Here is a 22,541-nt window from a genome sequence, read left to right on the forward strand (position 1 = left end):
AAACAGCCTATTTCAAAGTAATTTTGATACCAAGAAAATAAAAACAAAGTCAACTTACAAGTTTCAGGGAGGGGCACCTGGGTTACTCAGTTGGTTAAGCGTTTTACTTTGGCCCCTCTCTGGCTCTATGCTGACAGCTCAGAGCCTGGAGCCTGATTTGGATTCTGTCTCTCTCTCTCTCTGCCCCTCACCCACCTGTGCTCTTTCTCTCTTTTAAAAATAAACATCAAAAAAAAAAAAGTTTCAGGGATACTTTGGGGCGCCTGGGTGGCTCAGTCAGTTAAGTGTCACTACTCCTGATTTTGGCTTCTATCATGACTCATGGTTCTTCAGTTTGAGCCCCACACTGGGCTCTGCACTGACAGTGTGGAGCCTGCTTAAGAGCCTCCCTCTCTCGCCCTGCCCCTGCTTATGCTCTTTCAAAATACACAAAACTTTAAAAAATAATTTTAAGAAGTTTCAGAGATAGTTTTGAACAATAAGATGTCCTTAGAAGGTTAAGAATAGTACATAATACATTGTGCAGCATGTTTTCCATTAGCATATTTATGGACAATTACAAGAGTTACATATTACATTATTGAGAAAGAGGGTTCTGTACTTTCTTTAGGTTTTACTTATTTATTTTTTTAAAATATTTTTATTTATTTCTAGGAGAGAGAGAGAGAGAGAGAGAGACAGCGTGAGCAGGGGAGGGTCAGAGAGAGAGGGAGTCACAGACTCTGAAACAGGCTCCAGGCTCTGAGCTGGCAGTCAGCACAGAGCCCTATGCGGGGCTCAAACCCACGAACTGCGAGATCATGACCTAAGGGAAAGTTGGACGCTTAACCGACTAAGCCACCCAGGCGCCCCTCTTTAGGTTTTATTATTCGCAGTCTATATGCAATTGATCTTTTTAAAAATTGTTTAAGCAATGAAAAGACACTGAATAACTAATCAAAAAAATACTGTCTAGTTAAAAAAGCTATACAACCGGTTTTCAAAAAAAAAATGTTTCTGTGAAAATTTTGGATACTATTATGAAGTCATAAGAAGTTTGAATTTTGATTATAAAAGATAGCCACATTTAACCACCTTTTCAAAGTCTGTTTCACATGACTCTGCTTTCTGCTTTAAGGAAGCAACAAGAAAATATTAAATCATACAACTGAACCTAAGTCAACAAGGCCAAAAAAAATCTGTATTTAGAAAACAGATCTAAAAGGGGCTGATGTGCATTACTGAAGGCTAAGGACATCACTTAAAATGTCCTAATTCATTTAAGTTAACAATACTCTTTAAATTAGATATAATCAAATCAGACATAAAAAACACCCCCCAACATTCAACTTCTGTACTGAACACTTGCAATACAGGTTAGTCGAATGTTTCTAAAACGGGAACATCTTGCACATCAACAGATACTTATAGGTACTGAAGCATAACTTAACATAAACCAGAAAGTTCAGTAGACACTCGTTAACACGTCTACTGTACACTCAATTTAAGTGTTGATACCTAAGGTCTTAAGGAAAAACAATTGGGGAAGGAGACAGGATAGTCATTTGTCCAAAAAAAAGAGCTGATCACGTTCAAAAATCAGGCTCTGGGTTAGATTCTAATTTCTGGGTTAGATTCTGATAGGGAGTCACCTGAGACAAACCAATTTTTTTTTTTCAATTGTTTAATCAGACACTTTGGAAGTGGGAGGAATTCTCAGGATAATCCTATCACTTAGTCTTGTTGCTGGCCTTCAGGCAGCTAAGATACTATATCCCCAGGAACAGACAGCCTTCTTTTAGGGAAAAGTGTGTGCGTCTGTTTAAAGGCATACAAGAGCCGCAGATACATGATCATTACCATTTGGTTACGTTAAACAAAAATTCTGCTAAGGAGAAAAGAACGGCACCACTTTCCCCGTCACTGGTAGGTGGGCCTGGGGGATCCCAGCCACCTGCACTGACGCTAAATTATGGAACGCAGCCAAGAGACTCGGCGAGAGGCGTCCCAGTCGGTTCTATGGAAACAGGAGACGCGGGTGGCCTAGCGTCGTCCTGGCAGAAGATCGACCAGCCGAGCTGCGCAAACAAGAGGCGGGGGAAGCCTCCCAGCCCTGCACTGCAGAGACGCTCGGCGGCGGTCCCTGCGGCGGCAAGGGCGGAGCGGGGCGGGGTCTGCGGCCGCAGCCCACCAACGCGGGCGCAGAGCTCAGCGAGGCCGGGCGAGTGGGAACGAATGGTGGCTGCGGAAGGCAGGAGAAGCAGGCACCGGCGGCGCTCAACCCCAGCCCCTTCCCAATCTCACAACCGGGAGCCGCAGAAACTTTGGGGACAAGGAGGAAACAACCCCAGAGAGTCAGGGTACACTGTGTCTTCCGAGCTGAGGCCCTTTACCTTCCCTGTCGGAGAGTCTGGGCTGCTTCCCTCGGGTGGCGGTGGTGACTGGGGAGACGACTGCCGCCGCAGCACTCGCTACCTCACTAATCCGGGCTCTGGGAAATAATTTCCCGCCGCGCGCTAGGCGGCCCCGGAAGCTCTTGTACCATTTCCGGGTGGTTGTCAGTGACGCTCTCGATCCGTCGTCAGGGTGGTCCGAGCGGGTGCCTGGCTGGGTTCTGGCGGGCGGGCCAGGTTTCTGCTAGATCTGCGCCAGACGTGGGAGACTGGTAAGTGATTTTTCTGGGTTGCCTCCTGGGCCTGGTACTTCCGGCCGGTCGGGGCTCCGTGTAGCATCTTAGCAGGACCAAGAAGTGAGTGGGAGACGGTTGAACCAGGAGTCTGCATCCAGCCCTATGGCGCTTGACCCTCTGCCGCTGGCAAAGGCCCTGGAATTCCGGCTCACTCCCTTCTCCACGAGGAATATCCATCTCCAGCTAGGAACTCGACCTCGGATTCCCAAGTGAGGCCAAAGACAATGTATACCGAGACTTGTAGTAGCGAGTCTTTCTTCCAATATCCAAGGAGTGTCATTACTCTTCCATTGGCGGAGTTTAGTCACCTTCGATTCCCGAGAGCTACTTTACCACCCTTGTCCAGAGTACTATTTCCATTGCCTTGGGTTGCACCTTTTACAAATGTTTGGAATGAGGGAGTCGTTCATGTCTGGAATTAAACGTTCCCGCCGCTGTTTGAATTGGGTAAGAAAGTGCTTTGTTTGCCTGACTACGTGAGCTCATGGGCTTTAGAGAGACGTTTTACCCGTAGGAAACGTGTAATCAAGAGATGAGAAGTAGATGCACCTTCCGAAAGAAGTGCTTTTGCTCTGCCCCAGCCTTTCTCCGTAATGAAGGATTCAGGAGAATTTTCAAGACCGAGGTACCCACAATAGTTTTAAAGAGAAAATTGCTTGCGATGGAGAGATAATGTGAGGAAAGGGGTTCTTTCCATGGAAGGTTTGAAATATGCTATTTAGGGAACCTTGGCTACTTCACCTTTATGTAATGCAGTTTCTTCAGGTAAGTAGTTATATTTAAATCATTACTTTTCCCCCTAAAAAGCAGCTGTTATATTCCCAAACAGCCAGTTCCGAAAAGAGTTCTAGAAATTACCATAAAGAAAAAAAGCCCGATTCATTATCGAAATTCGTTTTTACTTTTTGAAAGTAATGCAACCATATTTAGGGCAGCCTATTGTTATTCTAATATCCTTGTTGATTAATAGGTCAACCTTTTAAAATACCCCCATTTGGTCCCAATTTTGCCATCTTTATTTCCATTTAGTTATTTCTCCATTTTAAAGGACTGCAAATAATTTAAGGGAAATTACATGTCAATTACATGTCAAAAGCAACTAGCTTCTTAGACAGTGATTTTTTTGTATTCTTGCCCTTGGTTTGTGTTCTTTGAAATTTATACAGCCAACCACTATACCACAAACAGCTAGTGTTTGCCGGGCACTGTGCATTCCTTCAAGTTAGTACCATTCTACAAGAAAAATTATATTAACCCTGTTTTGCAGACACTTTCTACTTAGACTCAAAATTGTCACTGAAACTGAGAAACATTCCTCCAATTATATAATTAAATAGCACAATTGAGATTTGAACAGTCTACATGACACCCAAACTGGCTCTTTTTACTGTGCTTTATACTCCTAAATAATCGTAACAGAATCACTTTTCATTCTCACATAAAATTGTATAGATAGTATGTTATATTCAGAAGTCAGAGGGATAAAAAAGTTGAGTATAAAGAGATTTTAGGGATGTGTTAAGGAGTTTAGGAACTAATTCCTTATGTTACAGTATTAAAGATTAAGGATTGTGTTAAGGATTTAAGGTATCACTATGAAGTAACTTTGTCATATGAATAATCCAGTTTCTTTTCTATTTTGATTCTTGGCCTCTTTTATCTTCCTAACTCAAACAAATATAAATAACCTAAAGACCATCAGCATGTAGGTGACCCTAAGTCCAGAATATCAGCTGTCTTTTTAGTCAGGTGTTCTCTCTCTCTCTCTCTCTCTCTCTCTCTCTCTCTCTCTCTCTCTGTCTCACACACACACACACACACACACACACACGAAGATAAAATGAATGCATGAGCACGAACTTTGTAAAACTGGACTTTGTAATGCCCCTTAAGGAATTGCTATTTATTGGTTATTAGCAAACCTGTTACATTTAATTCATGTAACCCTCAGACAGATGGTGCTTATCACACATTTTAAGGGAGTATCCTTAATTAAACATACCCATTCCAGTATTCTATTTTATGTAGAGAAATAGAAATAGCCTAATTATCAGAGAATTTACTAAAATCTTATTGAAATGACCATTATAAATAACCTAGAAATTAGTTATAAAGAATATCCTGCTTTATCAACACAAGTTTATATGTACAGCTAGTCTCAAATACTAATGTGCATTTTATTACATTGTGTCAAGTTCACTGTGTGAAAGGTATTTGCTTTGCATATCCCATAGGTAGATCTCAGGGTTTTGTTTTCAATCCATTGTCCCTGCTATGAAGGTTGAGATTGTATCTATTTTGTCCATTATCACATAGTCAGCATTTAGCACTGTGTCTGGCATAGAGTAGGGGCTCAATAAACATTAGTGAAGGAGTGATTCCTTTTTAAAATGTTATTTATCCATAGAGAAGTATTTGTACATGCATTTTTTAAAAAGGGTCTTACCGCATACATGCTTGCTTGTTGATCGTAACTCACTTAGATGTTGAATGTCCGCTCCACACTCATCCATAAAAGACAGTGTGATCACCTGCAAAGAAGACTGGACAGTGAGAGGGGAGATAGAGAATACCTAATATTTATTGTTGCTTATGCTCTGCTATGCAGTGTTACATTTGATCCTCACAGAACTATAGGGTATTATTACTCTCCTTTTACAGATGAGAAAAGTGAAGCAAAGATAAGCTTTGTAAATGGTCCTAGGTTACCATAGTAATTAGGTGCCAGAGCTGTGATTTGAACCATTGCTTCAGAGGCTATTACCTTAACCTCTTTGGTATGCTGCCTCTGTTTGAATTTTAAGTCTGGCTCAGCTACTAACGAGGTATATACACAAAGGGAAATTGATTTCTCTGAGGATCATTTCTCAAATATTCAGATTAATGCTTGGGAGTCAGTTCTAAAGTCAGAGGATTTTATAGCTGAAGGAACCTTATAGATCATTTAAAGCAACCCTCATGTGTTATAGATTAAAAATTAAAGACTAACTATACAAATGAACTAAAAAGAAATGAAAAATTGGCCATGATTCTACTCCAGCCCCAGCCCAGCACCTGCCTACTACTTGCTACCCCCAATCTGCTTACCCAGTTAGGGAGCAGTCCTCTCCCTCCTAATGAATGGATGGCTGAGACTCAGGGCTCAAGCCCAGCCAGTGATGGGAGGGGACTCTGAGGGTCCATCTAGCTCTCCATTTCTGGGGCTCCTTCCTAAGAGGACAGGGATTCACATCAATAGCTTGGGGATTTGTCTATAAGCACTTTGTTACAACAGGGTGGGGGCTGGGTACTGGCACCTCGCTGAGATGGCATTGGGGGTTCAGGCTTGGCTGGAGGTGGGGATTCTCTGAAGCTGTGAAGTTTTCCACTCCTGGTCTTAGTGTCTCCTGCCCCTTACTTGATGTCTGTGACTCTGAGCAACTACCTGCCCATCTCTGGGCCTCAGTTTCCTCATTTGAAGTCACAGAGGAGACTGGGTAGGAGACCCTTGGCTCTTTCCTCCAAGGAGTGGGTCCAGGACCTCCACGATGGGGTCACTCCTAAGGCTCCTCTTTCTAACCTGACAGTGCCCATATCCCTAGGATTGCCGCTTTTGGAAATTTTTCCACATGCTTTTGGTACAGAAAAACAGAAAAACAACTCCCCCTCCCCCCCACCCCCCAATACTACCCCATTCACCTTCCAGTGTTCAAATACGTTGCTGACTTACTTCCGACATCCAGCTCTGACTGACATACTGCGAAGTACTGTTAGGCTGTGTTCTTTTAGAGGCTGGGAAACAACCAGGGATTAATCATTAGACGTGATGATTCTACAGACGCCTAACTTACCTCTTCAGGTGACTCTAGTTAAGGGAGGTTTTGGAGCGGTGCACTCAAAGACTGCTGGTAAATTAAGAGAGAAAGGTAAAAATCAGCATAGTAATATTAAAAAGTATCAGGAAGTATGAAGAGAATACTGCCTGCCATCCTCAACTACTGATATGTTATTGGAGACAGGTGTTTGAAACAGTGCCCCAGCAATTTTCCTGTAAACTTTTATTAAAATACAAATCGATAAGGAGAGAGGTGGCTCAGGAAATTACTGTAAGTTGCTAATAGAGCACCTGTAATATTTATGAATACCCATGTACCCACAGAGAGAGAAGAAACATTTATAGCTGTTTAAATCATTTGGTGAATTCTTTGCTGAGTCACATTTTCAAGAAAATTAGCTAAAACTAAAAAAAAAGTCATTTTGATTAATTCGGCAAAGCAGTAAAATGTAAAATAGCTGAATTCAGAGAAGACCTGCATATAAGCTCAAATCCATGAACTTACACGATTTGGAAGAACCTGCTTAAGTTCTTTGAGCCCCAATTTGTTCATCTGTCAAGTGGTAATAACAACTTTATAGATTTATTAGGATTAAATGTGATAATGTGTGAAAGCACACAGGCACCAGAAAGAATGTTGTTAGGGATTTGTCTAGTTTTGTTGTTTAATGTAGTGTAATTGCTTTAAAATAAGGTCTGGGGTCTAACTTTGAAGGCAAAACGTTCAAATCCCTGCTCTGTCACTAGTTGTGAGTCTCTGGGAAAGATACTTTTCTGCTCTCAGTGTTTGTTTCCTTATTTTTAAAATGAAAATACTAATATGTTCATAAGCCGCTTGCGAAGATTCAGTAATGATGTGTAGAATTTAATATGGTGGCAGGACTTGTAAGCACTTTCTTTGTTGGTTCAAATTCCCGGAGAAGCAGATCCTAAGATGAACTAGAGGTTTATTGGGGAAGAGGCCTGTAAAGGATAAAGAAAAAGGAGCGAGAGTAGGAGGGAAGTGCCTTCAGGTCTCAGTGCAGGATCTAGCCACCATGCAAAGGCGGGGAGGAAGGGAAAGAGCAAGGAAGTCAAACCTCTGTACTTTTATAGGAAAGCTTCAACAGCACAATGGGGACTATGGAGTCCAAAGTCATCTGTTAGAGGAATCTCATGTTGCCACAGGGCTCAATATAATTTTAGCTATTGGTAAAAATAATTGGTAGTCATCACATGCTGTAATTTACAAGTGTATTCAAATTTAAAGTCTTGACTTTTTTTTTTAAGAGCTGGGTTTTTTGGTTGTTTTTTAGAGAGTAAGTGGGGGGTGGATAGGAGCAGGGGGAGAAAGAGAGCACCTCAGCAGGCTCCATACTGAGTGTGGAGCCCAACAAGCGGGGGGGGGGGGTCCTCTATCCCACACCCTGGTATCATGACCTGAGCTGAAATCAGGAGTCTGATGTTCAACCGACTGAGCCACCCAGGTGCCCCTCAACTCTTGACTTTTATTGCCTGTCCTAACCTCCTCTAAGAAAAGTACAATCCCTTCTGCCAAACATTGACATTATTAACATTTGAGGGACATATTCTTAGATCAACAACTTCCTATATTTTATAATACAGTTTTGTTACCCAGTGAACAGTAAGGAATCAGGAGATCCAAATAATAGTTGGAAAAATGCACATGTTAGCTAAGCAACTGATTTTTTGACATCAGGCAGTCAAACACAATATGCTGTTTAAGTTTCTCAATTCATGGGACACCTGGGTAGCTGATTGGGTTAACGGTCTGACTCTTGATTTTGGTTCAGGTCATGGCCTCACAGTTCCTGATGTGGAGCCCCATGTTGAGTTCTGTGCTGACAGTGCACAGCCTGCTTAGGATTCTCTCCTTCTCCCTCTCTCTCCACCCCTACTTTGTTCCCATGATCCCTCTCTCTCAAAAATAAATAAATAAACTTTAAAAAATTTTTCTAAATTCAGGTAGCCAATAAATACAACAGTCTCAAAAAGCTGAGTAATGTTAATATCCATAGTTTGAATATTAGCCAAATGTGAATATACATTTTTCTTCCTTGCAAAGACACCCCTGTAGTTAAAAAGATCACGATATTATAGTTTTGTAGGCAACCCCCTCACTTTTGTTGTTTTTAATAAACAATTGTGGACATCAGTCAATTCAGTGCTTTTCAAATGGCAGATTATAACTTATCCGTTTGGTGAGTACTAGTGTGTATTTTTATCTTAGATGTGTGTGACTTTAGGATTTGGATATAAAATGTGTTTCTGTGATTTACAGTTGAATTCTAAAGCAAGAGATTTAGACTAACTTTATTATCTTACATAAGGAAATGAAAACAAAAGAGGTAGTTTAAGTTGCCCAGATAACTCAGGGAATGTGACTTAAGCCAAAAGTTAGGTCTTCAGAATCTAAATTTAAGGTTCTTTTTTATCATGCTTCCAAGAAAAGACTTCTTGTCTTTTTGCCCTGGTTAGGGGACATAATTACTCTGTTTCCCAGTTGGTTATGGTGGTCATCGTTTTCTGTCACTTTCATTATTTGTTTGCTAAGGTTACTGAAAAGGGATCTTCTCTAACTCAGGCTATTGAGTGTCAGAGAGGTTGTACAGTTGTGGTTCTTTCTAGCAGTGAGCAGCCATGCCATGTCACCTGAATTTTCCAGTTTCCCTTTAGAGAACACAGGTAATCCAAGTTTAGGTCTGGAGTTTACCTAATTTAAATTGAGGAGTGATAGGAACTCTTTTTGAGGAGCATTTTACTGATGAAGTCTTAATTTTTACCAGTGAATATTACTCTGTGCTTCATTGGCATGATGACATTCTTTACTCATGTTGCTTGCTATTTTAGTCCAGCTCCCTAATTTTTTTTCACCCTTATATTTTTAAATGCAAGTTTTGTGGATAATCACATTTATTCATCTATATTTTTGTAAAATAGCATTCTTTCCTTTTCTAGCATGTATTAATATCTGTCCTCAAAAATGCCTGTGGGCTAATTTAGCTTCTAGGAGGGGTGAGCTCTGTCCTTGCAAATCACACATTTGACTAGGAAAGAGTTTGGGAGTGGGGCTATTTGTTCATGGAGCCCTCCTTCCATGCCCTGTTTTTATGTTGTCTTCTCTATCCTGGTGCCCAGTGTGGCTGTCTAAGTTTATTGCTTTGATAGACACTATCTGATGATGATCTTTCTGGGGCTTTCCCGTTTATCTTCCTAAACAGTTCTCAAATTTTTGGTTTATGAGTACTTTACACTCTTAAAAATTACTGTTGACCTCAGAAAGAGTTTTTATGTTGTAATTCTACTTATATTTGTTATAAGTAAAATTATATATATTTTTTGATGTGTTGGTCTTAACTTTAATTTGTGTATATATTTTTTTGAATAGTTTATTGTCAAGTTGGTTTCCATATAACACCCAGTGCTCATCCCCACAAGTGCCCTCCTCCATGCCCATCACCCGCCTTCCCCTCCCCACCACCCCCATGAGTCCTCAGTTTTTTCTTGGCATTCAAGAGTCTCTCATGGTTATTTTTAAAACGTAGTTAATTCAATAATAAAGCCCTATACATTAACATATAGAGCATATTATAAAAAATATTATTATATTTTCCCAAAGAATGTTTTAATGGAAGAGTGACATTATTTTATGTTTTTGCAAGGTCTTTAATGTCTGGCTTGAAGAAGACCGCTGAATTCTTAGATCTGCTTCTGTATTCATTCTGGTGTGATACGTTGTTTTGGGTTGAAGTGAATAAAATCCAGTGTCATACAGACATATAGTTGGGAAAAAAAGGAGTTTTTTAAATGACCTTTTCAGATCATTGTGAATGTTTTTCTTTGATCCTATACCCAAAATTAGTAAGTGGTGATTTCTTAAAGTTTAATTGCAATGTGAAATCTGAAACCCTATCAGTGAACTTTATGTAATCCCCTGGTCTATCTTGCAATTTGAAGGATTCTTTTATAAACATATGATTTTGTTACATAAAATATCGGTTGTATGGAAAACACAGATTCATTGAGGTATGCTGATCTTCTAAATCTTAATGCCCTTCATTACACACGATCAAAAAATCCTATTTGTTAATATTACCAGCAGTCTCCTTAGGAAAATTTTTTAATGTTGGGAAGCTCTCCATCTGACAATGCATCAATTTTACAAAATTCTTATTTTTGCTTTGAAAACTCTAATTTTATCATTAGCAACAAATGCTGTCTAATGTTTTCCTTGAAGTGAAAGCTCAAATTGGTTAATTTTGAAAAAATGTGTGGTGTACTCACAGGTTTACTTAATAAAATTACTAATCTTTACTGCCTCATAGAGGATATTATCAAGTAAACCTAGTTTTACTTTTTATTCTAATTGTGTGGCTGAAGAAATAGGACTAAGGTTGTAAGCAGGATGATACCCTCACCCCCAGATGCCTACATCCTGATCCTTGGAACCTGTGAATATGTGAAGTTATGTGACAAAGAGGAATTAAAGTTGCTAATCAGTTTACCTTACAATAGTGAGATTATCCTGGATTATCCAAATGGGTCCAATTCACAGTCCTTCTCGAAAGAGGAAGGAGGCTCAACAGGAATTGAGAGTAATCCAGTATGAAAAGGACTCAACCCACAGACCTAAATAGAAAATGAGGGAAGTGGGCCATGAGCCAAGGAATGAGAGCAGTTTCTAAAAGTTAGAAAATGCAAGGAGACAATGCATCTACTTCAGATCCTCCAGAAAGGAAGGCAGCTCTCTTGACCCATTTCCTCTTAGTGTGATGAGACCTTAGTGTGATTTCAAGACTTCTAACCAAGAGAACTGTTAGATAATATATTTCTGTGGTTTTAGAACATAAATTTGTGGGAAGCTAGTACAGCAGCAATCGACGACTATACAATTTATACAGTTTGGGGACTGCAATTTGACCTTGGGGATCATTACTTTTGCAGTATTCGTACAAATGTAAACCTAGTGAGTGGCATAGGTCTTATTACGAAAATAGTTTTGAACTTTTAAATGTCCTGAAAGAATATTGGGCCTCCATTCAGGATCTGAGTACCACACTTGGTATCACTTTAACTTTTCCTTTGTACTTCCTCTGTATTGCCACTTTGACTAGGTACTGAGATGCAAAAATTAAGAAGGCCCAGTCCAGGGACACCTGGGTGGCTCGGTCAATTAAGTGTCCGACTCTTGATTTTTGCTCAGGTCATGATCTCATGGTTGGTAAGATCAAGCCCCACATCGCCCTGCATCGGGTTCTGTGCTGACAGCTTGGAGCCTGCTTGGGATTCTCTCTCTCTCTCTCTCTCTCTCTCTCTATCTCTCTCCCTCCCTCCCTCCCTGCCCCTTCTCTCACCCTAGCACTCTCTAAATAAATAAATAAACACTTTAAAAAAAAAAGGCACAGTCCAATCTTAAGATTCAGTTTAGTGGTTGAGAAAAGGTAAGGAAATCAGTAATTGCAGGTAGCACACAGAATGACAAGTGCCCTAACTAATACACTCAGGTGAAGTAAAGCAACCTCAAACCAATTTTCATGTGCTTTCAGTCTCCTGAAAGATATTATAAATTATTACAAAATGCAAAGTGCTTTTAAGGAAATAGTCCCACTGACAGGGTGAGGGAGAGAGCTTTACATTCTCGGTAGCAGTTTATGACGGTTTCCAATTTCTCCACATCTTCCCCAATACTTGATATTGTCTGTCTTTTGATTGTAACTCCATTCTAGTGAATTGTGAAGTGGTACCTCTTGGGGTCTCAATTTGTATTTATCTAAACTAAAGATGCTGAACATCATTTCGTGTACTTAATGACCATTTGCATACCTTCATTGGAGAAAAGATCTATTCAAGTCCTTTGCTGTTTTAAAACTAAATTACTTGTCATTTTATTGTTGCACTGTAATAATTTCTTTATAGATTGTGGGATAGTATTCCCTTTTCAGGTTATTTGACTTACAAATATTTTCTCCCAATCTGTAGATTGTTGTTTCACTTTAATAATTGTGTTCTTTGAAGTGCAGATGTTTTAAATTTTTGTGAAAACCTGTTTTTTTACCTGATTTTTTTTTTTTATTTTGTTGATTCTGCTTTTAGTGCTTTATTTTAAAAACATTGCCTAATCTAAGGCCAAGGAGATCTATACCTGTGATAGATTTTTTAAAAATTAATATACTTTGTGGTTATAGTTAGATGTTTGATCAATTTTGAGTTAATTTTTGTATGTCTTCTGTTGAAGGAATCTGACAGTTCTTTTATGTATTGGTATCCAGTTGTCTCACCAGCATTTCTTGAAAAGGCTTATCTTTCCCTATTGAATTTTCTTGAAATTCTCACCAAAAATCAAATGGACATATATGGATTTATTACTGGACCATCAATTCTATTCTATTGATTATATCACTATCTTTTTTTTTTATTGAATCCCTCCTTTTATTTTTATTTATTTATTTTTTTTACAAATAGTTTATTGTCAAATTAGTTTCTACATAACACTCAGTGCTCATCCCCAAAGTGCCCTCCTCCATGCCCATCCCCCCCTCCCTCCCACATCCATCAGTCCTCAGTTTTTGTCAGCATTCAAGAGTCTCTCATGGTTTGCCTCTCTCCCTTTCCCCCACCATTTCCCCCCTTCTTCTCCCCCTTGTTCCTCCGTCAAGTTCCTCCTAATCCTCCTATACGTGCAAACATATGATATTTGTCCTTCTCTGCCTGACTTATTTCGCTCAGCATCACACCCTCAAGGTCCATCCATGTTGCTACACATGGCCAGATTTCATTGTTTCTCATTGCCATGTAGTATTCCATGGTATAGATAAACCACATCTTCTTGATCCATTCATCTGTTGATGGACACTTAGGCTCTTTCCATGTTTTAGCTATTGTGGAGAGTGCTGCTATGAACATTGGGGTACATGTGCTCCTATGCCTCAGAAAAATATGGAACACTTCACGAATTTGCGTGTCATCCTTGCGCAGGGGCCATGCTAATCTTCTCTGTATCGTTCCAATTTTAGTATATGTGCTGCCAAAGCGAGCACTTATATCACTATCTTTAAGTGTAGCCTATCACACAGTCTTTATTACTGTATCTGTGTCTTAAGTTTGGAAAAATGGGAAAGGTGTGTTCTTTTTCAAGATTGTTTTTGCTATTCTGGGTCCCTTGTATTTCCATATGAATTTTAAGATCAGTTTGTTAATTTCTGCAAAATAAGCAGCTGAGATTTTGGTAGAGCGCACATTCAATTTGTAGATTGACTTGGGAAGTACTGCCGCTTTAACAATATTAGGTCTTTCAATCCATAAGAGATGGACTTTTAATTTACTTATGGCTAAGTCAGTCTTTCACAATGAGGTTTTCTAGTTATCAGTGAATTTTGTGGACCTCTTCTGTTAAATTTTTCCTAAGGACAGTATTTTATTCTACTTGATGCTATTGTAAGTGGAATTGTTTTCCTAATTTCATTTTGAAATTGTTAATGACTAGAGTATAGAAATACAGTTTGATTTTTATTTATTTGTCTGATAACTTCTATACTTTGTTGAATATATTCATTAGCTCCAGTCATTTGGGTTTTTTTGTTTTAGAATTCCTTAGAGATTTCTACATACAAGATCATGTCATCTAAATGAAGATGGTTTTACTTTTTCCTTTCAAATCTGGATGCCTTTATTTACTTTTCTTGCCTAATGCCCTCACTAGAACTTTCAGTACGGTGCTGACCATAAGAAATAAAAATTGGACATTCTTGTCTTATTCCTGACTCTAAGGGCAAAGCTTTCAGCTTTTTACCTTTAAGTGTGAGGTCAGCTTCTGGGCTCGATTCCTAGTTTGTTGAGTGTTTTTCGTCATGAAAGGGTATTGGATTTCCACACATCCATTTTTGCATCTATTTAGAGCATTATGTAATTTTTTGTTGTATATTCTATTAATAAACTGTATTACATTGATTCATTTTTGTGTGTGATTCAGCCTTACATTCTTGTGATAAATCCTACTTAGTCATGGTGTATAATTCTTTTCATATGTTGCTGGATTCAGTTAGCTAGGTTTTGTATTGTATAAAAAAAAAAGGAGTATTTTTCCTTTTGTATTGGTTTACACTTTTCTTGTAATGTTTTTGTCTGGTTTTGGTATCAAGGTAATATTGACCTCAGAGAATGAGTGGGAGGAATTCCCGCTTCTATTTGTTAGAAGAATTTTTGAAGGATTGGTGTTAATTCTTCTTTAAGTATTTGGTAGAATTCACCAATGAAGCAAACCTGGCCCTGGACTTCTCTTTGTGGTAAGATTTCTGATTACTAACTTCAATCGTTTATTTGTTATAGATCTATTCATATTTTTAAAAATGTTTAGTCATTTCAGTACTTGGTATCTTTCAAAATATTGTTTCACCTAGATTGTATAGTTTTATGATCTACAGTTGTTTATGGTATCCCCTTATAATCTTTATTTCTGTAATGTCAGTAATATTCCCTCTTTCATTACTAATTTTAATAATTTGAGTCTTTCCTCTTTTTGAATGGGAGGAGGTCAGCTTACCTAAAGGGTTGTCAACTTTGTTCACCTTTTAAGAGACTCAATATTAGTTTGATTGATTTTCTCTTTTGTTTTCCTATTCTTTTTAGTTTACTTCAAATATAATCTTTATTGTTTTCCTTCCACTTGCTTTGGGTTAACTTGCTCTTTTTCTGTTTTCTGAAGGTTGAGAGGGTATTGATTTCAGAACTTTGCTTTTTATTATATATTCTTTAATGGTTTATTATTTTTGAGAGAGAGTGAGAGAGAGTGCATGAGTGGAATAGGGTCAGAGAGAGAGGGAGACACAGAATCTGAAACAGGCTCCAGACTCAACTGTCAGCACAGAGCCCAGTGCGGGGCTCAAACCTGTGAACTAGGAGATCATTACCTGAGCATAAGTCAATCGCTTAAATGACTTAGACACCCAGGTGCCCCAGATCTTTCTTTTTTAACATAGGTTTTTAGTCTGCAGTTTTATTTTCTTGTGTTGTATCTGTTTGGCTTAGCAATCAGGATAATACTGTCATAGAATTAGAAAGATTTCTTTCCTTTGTTTTCTGAAATAGTTTGTGAAATGTTGATATTGTTTCATTCTTTTATTTCATAGAATTTACCACTGAAGCCCTTGGGATTTTGCTTTTCTTTATGGGGAGACTTTGAATGACTAATTTGATGTTTTTACTATTCAGTTTTCATATTCTTAAGTCAGTCTTGGTCATTTAATGTCTTTCTAAGAATGTGTTTGTTTCATCTGCGTGTCTAATCTGTTGGCATAAAGTTGTTCATTGTGTTGTCTTATAATTCTTTTGATTTCTGCATAGTCCATACTGACATCATTTTTATTCATTGTTTTGGTAATTTGAGTCTTTTTTGTTCTTGATGAGTCTTGCTAACGGTTTCCATTTTTGTTCAATTTTTCAAAGAACGGATTTTTGACTTTATTTTTTTCTATTGCTTTTTCTTTTCTCTTTCATTTATTTCTGCTGTAATCTTCTGTATTGCCTTTCGACACTGCTTTTTGTGTATCCCATAAAATGTGACATAATGTGTTTTCACCCTCATTCAGTAAAAATGTTTTTTAATTCTTTGTGATTTCTTTTTTGATTTCTTATTTAGAAATGTGTTCTTGGGGTGCCTGGGTGGCTGAGTTGGTTAAGTGACTTTGGCTCAGGTCATGATCTCATGGTTTGTGGGTTTAAGCCCCTCATCAGGCTCTGTACTGACAGTTCAGAGCCTGGAACCTGCCTCAGATTCTATGTTTCCCTCTCTCTCTGTATCTCCCCTACTCATGCTCTGTCTCTCACTCTCTCTCTCAAAAATAACTAATAAACATTTTAAAAAATGTGTTCTTGTGGTGCCTGGGTGGTTCAGTTGTTATGTATCCAAATCTAGGTTTTGTCTCAGGTCATGATTTCATGCTTCATGGGTTGGAGCCCTGCATCGGGCTCTGTGCTGACAGTACAGAAGCTGTTCGGGATTCTCTCTCTCTCTCTCTCTCTCTCTCTCTGCCCCTTCCCCAGTTGCATCTCTCTCTCTCTCTCTCTTTCTCTCAAAATAAATAAACTTTAAAAAAGTATGTTTTTTTAACTTCCAAATATTAAAGATTTTCCAAGATATCTTTCTATTATTGATTTCTAATTTAATTCTGTTCTATTCATAGATTATGCTTTTTATGATCTTATTTATTTGAAATTTGTTGAGATTTTATGACTTGGTATATGGTCTGACTTGGAAACTATTTTTTGGCATATGAAAAAAAGTGTGTATCGTGGTATCACTGAGTAGAGTAGTATATGTATGAGAGGTTGAGTAGGTGAACAGTATTTTCTAATACTCTTGCTGATTTTCTCTTCTATTAATTTTTTGATAGGAGAGTATTGAAATATCCAACTATATTTGCCAATGGTCTATTTCTGTTTTCACTTCTGTCATTTTTGCTCCACTGATTTTAGTGCTTTGTTTCAGTGCATATACATTTATAAGCATTATTTTTTGTGATTTACTGACCCTTTTATAATTTTGAAATATCCCATATTCTCAAATATTATTTCTTTTCTTTTTAAAATTTATCCTTTTTTTGTTACTGTTAAAATTCCCTTTTTATTTTTTAATATAATTTATTATCTATTTATTCTTTTTAAGTAGGCTGCAGGCTCAACATATGGCTCAATTCAGGACCCTGAGATCAAGAGTTGCATGTTCTACCAAGTGATCCAGCCAGGTGCCCCTTTAATACTATTTCTATTTTTAAATATTAAAAAAAATTGATGTTTATTTTTGATGGAAAGAGAGACAGAGTGTGAGTGGGAGAGGGGTAGAGAAAGGGAGGGAAACACAGAATCTGAAGCAGGCTCCAGGCTTGAGCTGTCAGCACAGACCCTGACACAAAGCTTGAACACCTGAGCAGTGAGATCATGACCTGAGCTGAAGTCAGATGCTTACTTAACTGAGTCAGCCAGGCACCCCTCAAATACTATTTTTTAAAGCCTGTTTTGTTTAACATTAGTGCAGTAACTCCAGCTGATTATGGTTACTGTTTTCATGGCATATCTTTTTCCATCCTTCTACTTTTAATATTTTTTTTTTGCCTTAGAATGTGAGATAGGGCGCTTTAGATGACGTGCTAAGATTTTGCTTTCTTATCTGACAATTTCTGCCTTTTGATTGAGGTGTTTAGACCATACACATTAAATGTAGTTATTGACATGGTTGGGTTTACATTTTCCATTTTGCTGTAGTTTTAATATGGTTCCTGTCCTTTTTTTTTTTTTTTTGAAGCTTATTTTATTTTTGAAGTTTATTTACTTTGAGAGGAGAGGTGGTGAGTACAAGTGGGGGAGGGGCAGAGAGAGAGAGGGAGAGAGAGAATCTCAAGGAGGCTCCACCCTGTCAACGCAGAGCACAACCCACTTCTTTATACCCCGAATCATGATATTACCTGAGCTGAGATCAAGAGTCAGATGCTTAACCAACTAAGACATCCAGGTGCCCCCATCCCTCGGTTAATTTTCTGATTGTACTTTTCAGCTCCAAAATTTCCACTTGAATTTTTTTATAATCTCTCTCTACTTGTTGAGAATCTATTTTTTATTCATTATTGTCTTTCTTTCCTTTAATTCTTTAAATAAGGTCACCTTTGGTTCACTGAACATATTGGTAATAACTGCTTTGAAGTATTTTTTAATTCTAACATCTACAGACACTCAGATAGTTTCCCCTATTTCTTTGTATGTCTCATAATTTCTTGTTGAAAATTGGATATTTTAGATCATTTATTGTAGCAACTCTGGATTCTGATATTTTGTTTCCCCTAATGGTTGTTGTGATTTTGTTCATTTGATTGTTTCTTTGTGTAGTAATTTACTTAAACTAAGTACAGTGACACCTGTCTCCCTTGTGAAAAACGGCACTGATAAATCTGGCTGTGTTTGTTTGGTTGGTTTGGTTTGGTTTTTTTAATATTCTTGTTTTGAGTTTTACATTTGGCTTTCTAGGACTTGTTCCATTGTCTATGTATCTTTAATTTTAAGCTGATTGTTGGACACATCAAAGCAACCAGTCTTATGTAATCTACTCATGGATCTCTGTATTGATAGAGGAATACATTGAAAGTTTAAACTGTTTTCAGGTGTGTTATAGCTTTTACTTTCTGCTGGGCTTTTTCACATTTGCTTTGTGCATGTGCATTGAGCTTCAGGAATATGTGACTAGCTTTGTTTTTCTGTGGTCTCCATTACACATCCTCTCAGCCTTAGTTGAGAATATATCTACCCCAGTTATGACCATCACATTGGACCAATGGAGCTGTTTACTCTTCCTACTTGCCTGCTTATAAGATCATCACTTCCACTGAAACACTGCTGGACATGGGCATAACCTACCACTCAAGATCAAGTTAGCACTATTTGACTGCAACAGAGATGTTTCCAGTCTAATGATCTTCCTTACCCTGGAAGAACCTCTCTGCTGACTGAGTTGTGGTTGATGGTGATTAGAGGCCAGACCAGAATGTAACAGGGTCTTAGTGTTCTTTCCCAAAGATTAGCAGTCTTTCAAACATAAATGCTTCTCAAATTGTTACATCCTTTTAGTCAATTTCTAGGGCAGTGAAATGATAGTATTTGTCAATTTTGTCTGACTCTTTAGTTTATTTTTAGAAGAATATTTGCTGGGGGCACCTGGGTGGCTCAGTCGGTTAAGCATCCGACTTCGGCTCAGGTCATGCTCTCACGGTTCGTGGGTTCGAACCCCACATCAGGCTCTGTACTGACAGCTAGCTCAGCCTGGAGCCTGTTTCAGATTCTGTATCCCCCACTCTCTCTGACCTTCTCTTGGTCATGCTGTCTCTCAAAAATAAATAAAAAACATTTTTAAAAAACTTTAAAAAGTCTCTTATTGAAAAAAAAAAAGAATATTTGCTGATTGCACTCAGCCATAGCTGGAAGTCCTACTTCTGGTCTTGTATTATGTATACGTTTTTTTCTTTAGTCTCCTACAGTGATGGAAAATGTATATGTTCTGTCTCTGTTTTTTGGAGGGTAAATTTTTATTTTATAGTGGTCCCAAATGTGTGTGTGGGGGAGATATTCTTGAAATGCCCAGTGGTTTGTGGCTGTGCATTCATATTAAAAAATGAGAAAATCAAGAATGCTGGAAGTCAGCTAAAGGCTTGAATGAGGCTGACTTTTCTTTGGAGTGTATCCACACCCATACCGCCTTTCCTAGTTTTCTAGAATGTTAATGCATTTCTTCAAACACAACACTTGTCCCATATACTTATCCTTTTTCCTTACTTACAGATATTTAACCATGAACCAGAAAAAGACGAAGCACATACTTGCTTGTACAAAAAGGTAGTGGAGGGAGACTTGGTATATTTTAGCTTCACTTCTTACTCCACACTTCTGTCAGTGATTTCAAGCCATTCCCTTCCTTAATTGAAGCACTCTCTGTACATACTCTAGAGTTTGACTTTTCCTCCTCAGCTTCTTCTATGAATGCTCTTTCATGTGTCACTTTGTACAGATTTGTAGTGATGACTTTCTTAGTCTCTTCATTGTTACGGCTTATATCCTCTTCCCTAACCGCCAATACACGCCTTTATTTTCTTTTAAGGAGGTGTCTGAGGGAAAGGGGGGAATTGCATGCTGATTGGTCTTCCTAACCAAAAATTTGTCCACGTACAAAAAAAAATTTCAGTCACTCCCAACATGGGTTCAAACTCATGACCCCAAAATCAAGAGTTGCATGCATCAGCAGTGAAACCAATTAGGCACCCGGGTCCACATATTTTTTTTTAAAATGTTTTTTATATATTTCTAGGAGAGAGCGAGAGAGACAGCGTGAGCAGGGGAGGGTCAGAGAGAGAGGGAGTCACAGACTGAAACAGGCTCCAGGCTCTNGAGAGGGAGTCACAGACTGAAACAGGCTCCAGGCTCTGAGCTGGCAGTCAGCACAGAGCCCGACGCGGGGCTCAAACCCACGAACTGTGAGATCATGACCTAAGCGAAAGTCGGACGCTTAACCGACTAAGCAACCCAGGCGTCCCCGGGTCCACATATTTTTAAGCAGTTGCAGTGTGACGTGTGCATGCTGTCTTGGGTCCTGCTTTCACTTCACCATTTAAGCATTTTGTACATTGCCATACATCTTTATATTTCTTGTTTGTAGTAGTATATGAATTTATTTTTAAAGAAACAGTTTGTTGTGTCTTTATTACTATGGTGGCTTTTACATTTTAATTACTACCTCTTCTTTCTTTATTCTCCATCTCAGCATCATGCACATACCAATGATAACAACGTTGACAGTTTGTGAAACAGTAAATCTTATTTTTTTTCCCTTTGGTCAGCTGATTGGCTGAAAGCTATCAAGAAGGGCAATTGCCCTGGAACAGGCTGACATTGTCATCCAGACGGCAATTTTAGTTTTTTTATAGGTTTTCCAAGAAATCTTGTGATTTCAGCTATGGAGTATATAGATGATGTGTTTTATCTCTATTATGGTATCCTAGCTTTGATGTCTTCACACTAGTTCATAGATGGGACTGAACCATTCCTCTCTTTATAATTCCTCTTTTCCCTTTTGTTCAAATTCAATTCCCAGAGTGGCCAAGTTATCTCTGGGATGTCTGTCTGTTTTTGATGAAATAACAACTGGAAGTCAGCTCTGGGTAATGGATGTTAGTAATATTTAAGCACTTGCATATTAGACACCAGAGAAAGGCAAGAAATATGAGGACAGTCAATAAATGTCAAAAGAAGCTTTTGGAACCTTCTTTAGAGTAGATTTCTAGCCGACCTAGGCCTAACCAAGAGATCAGTTTTGCTGACTGAAGATAACAAAATAGTTTTTTTCTATTAAAGAATACATTTATTGTTTAACTTTTTCCTCCTTTTAGTAAGGCAACACAAAGAAATAAAAAGCATAGATTTTGGAACAAGGAAGTAGAACTCATTATTTGTGCATGATGTAAAGAAAAAATATAAGAATAATAATTTAGCAAATATCCTAGATAAAAACCTTCATATACAAAAATTATACCAATAAATATTTAAACAAAAAAATGAAAAGGTTTTTGCAAAGAGATACTGTTTATGCTAACATTAAAAATATGAAGTCTCTAGGAATACATCTTATATAATAAGAGCTATACAAAACTCCCTTGGGGAAAGTATTAAAGCATTATTGTGTGGCAGTAAGAACTCACTAAGTGGAATGATATGCCATACAGATGGCTTGGGAAACTCTTTGTTTTACAGATGCCCAGTTCAATCAGTGCAGTCTCAAATTCCTGTTTGTTTTGGTGGGGAAGGGGGAAAAGTGACAGCACATTTTAAGGTGATATGGAAAAACAAAGGGCCAGTTATCAAAAATAGCAACAGTATACTTTGATGGAGGGAAAGACAAATAGACTGGTGGAACCCGGCTAGTGAAAGTGTCATCTATGGCTCCATAGCATTGGTGACATTATCTAGAAGCTTCTCAGAAATACAGAAGCCCAGACCCCAACCCCCAGTCAACTGAATCAGAGTTTATTTTAACAAAATAATCCAGAAGAGTGAGAAAAAAATGGCTTTAACAAACTGTTCTGGAAACTAAATTGGTAACTAAACAGGATAAAAGTAATTGTATTGAAAGGCTTTGCTTGTACTGTGTGTACGTCCATCCTTTACTCTCTGTAATTTACATTTGTTTAGGAACATTTGAAAATCAGTGACAATGAAAGGAATGTTTTGAATGTATGTTTCTCTAGGTGTCTGCCTTATTCATGTTCCTGTAATCTATGGATCGTCTGGTTAATAAGTTTTTCTTAGGTATCCCAGCTTTAGCATGTCTTGATATATTTCCTATCTCTTGACTCATGCCTGTATGTCAGAACTTAATGAAAATACTGTCGCTACCATTGTAGACAAGTAATGTGACCATACCCCCTCCATTGTGACAGTGATTAAGTTTTATCTAATTTTTTTATCTAATTATTTTATAGGTGTATTTTTTATATGTTGGGAAAAAACTCAACTGAAGATAATAAAGAAAAG

The 22,541-nt window shown here is 38.1% G+C and overlaps 1 protein-coding gene and 1 non-coding gene across 3 annotated transcripts in view; both read right to left on the minus strand.

The window, feature by feature from the left end:
• The window catches only part of SLF1 (SMC5-SMC6 complex localization factor 1), an 82,411-nt gene extending 79,836 nt beyond the window's left edge, over positions 1-2,575 (minus strand). For both annotated transcript variants that reach the window (XM_039239404.1, XM_039239403.1), the window contains exon 1: positions 2,373-2,575. The gene's annotated coding sequence lies outside the window, so the exon portion shown is untranslated. The remainder of the gene's footprint in view (positions 1-2,372) is intronic.
• A 10,837-nt stretch (positions 2,576-13,412) lies between these two features.
• LOC120236553 lies at positions 13,413-13,519 on the minus strand. The gene has a single exon (XR_005529701.1). It is a non-coding gene; the product is annotated as a U6 spliceosomal RNA (small nuclear RNA).
• Between the last annotated feature and the right edge of the window lie 9,022 nt (positions 13,520-22,541).

The sequence above is a fragment of the Hyaena hyaena genome, unplaced genomic scaffold (assembly GCF_003009895.1).
Source record: "Hyaena hyaena isolate Hyena2069 unplaced genomic scaffold, ASM300989v1 scaffold_156, whole genome shotgun sequence".
Lineage (NCBI taxonomy): Eukaryota > Metazoa > Chordata > Mammalia > Carnivora > Hyaenidae > Hyaena > Hyaena hyaena.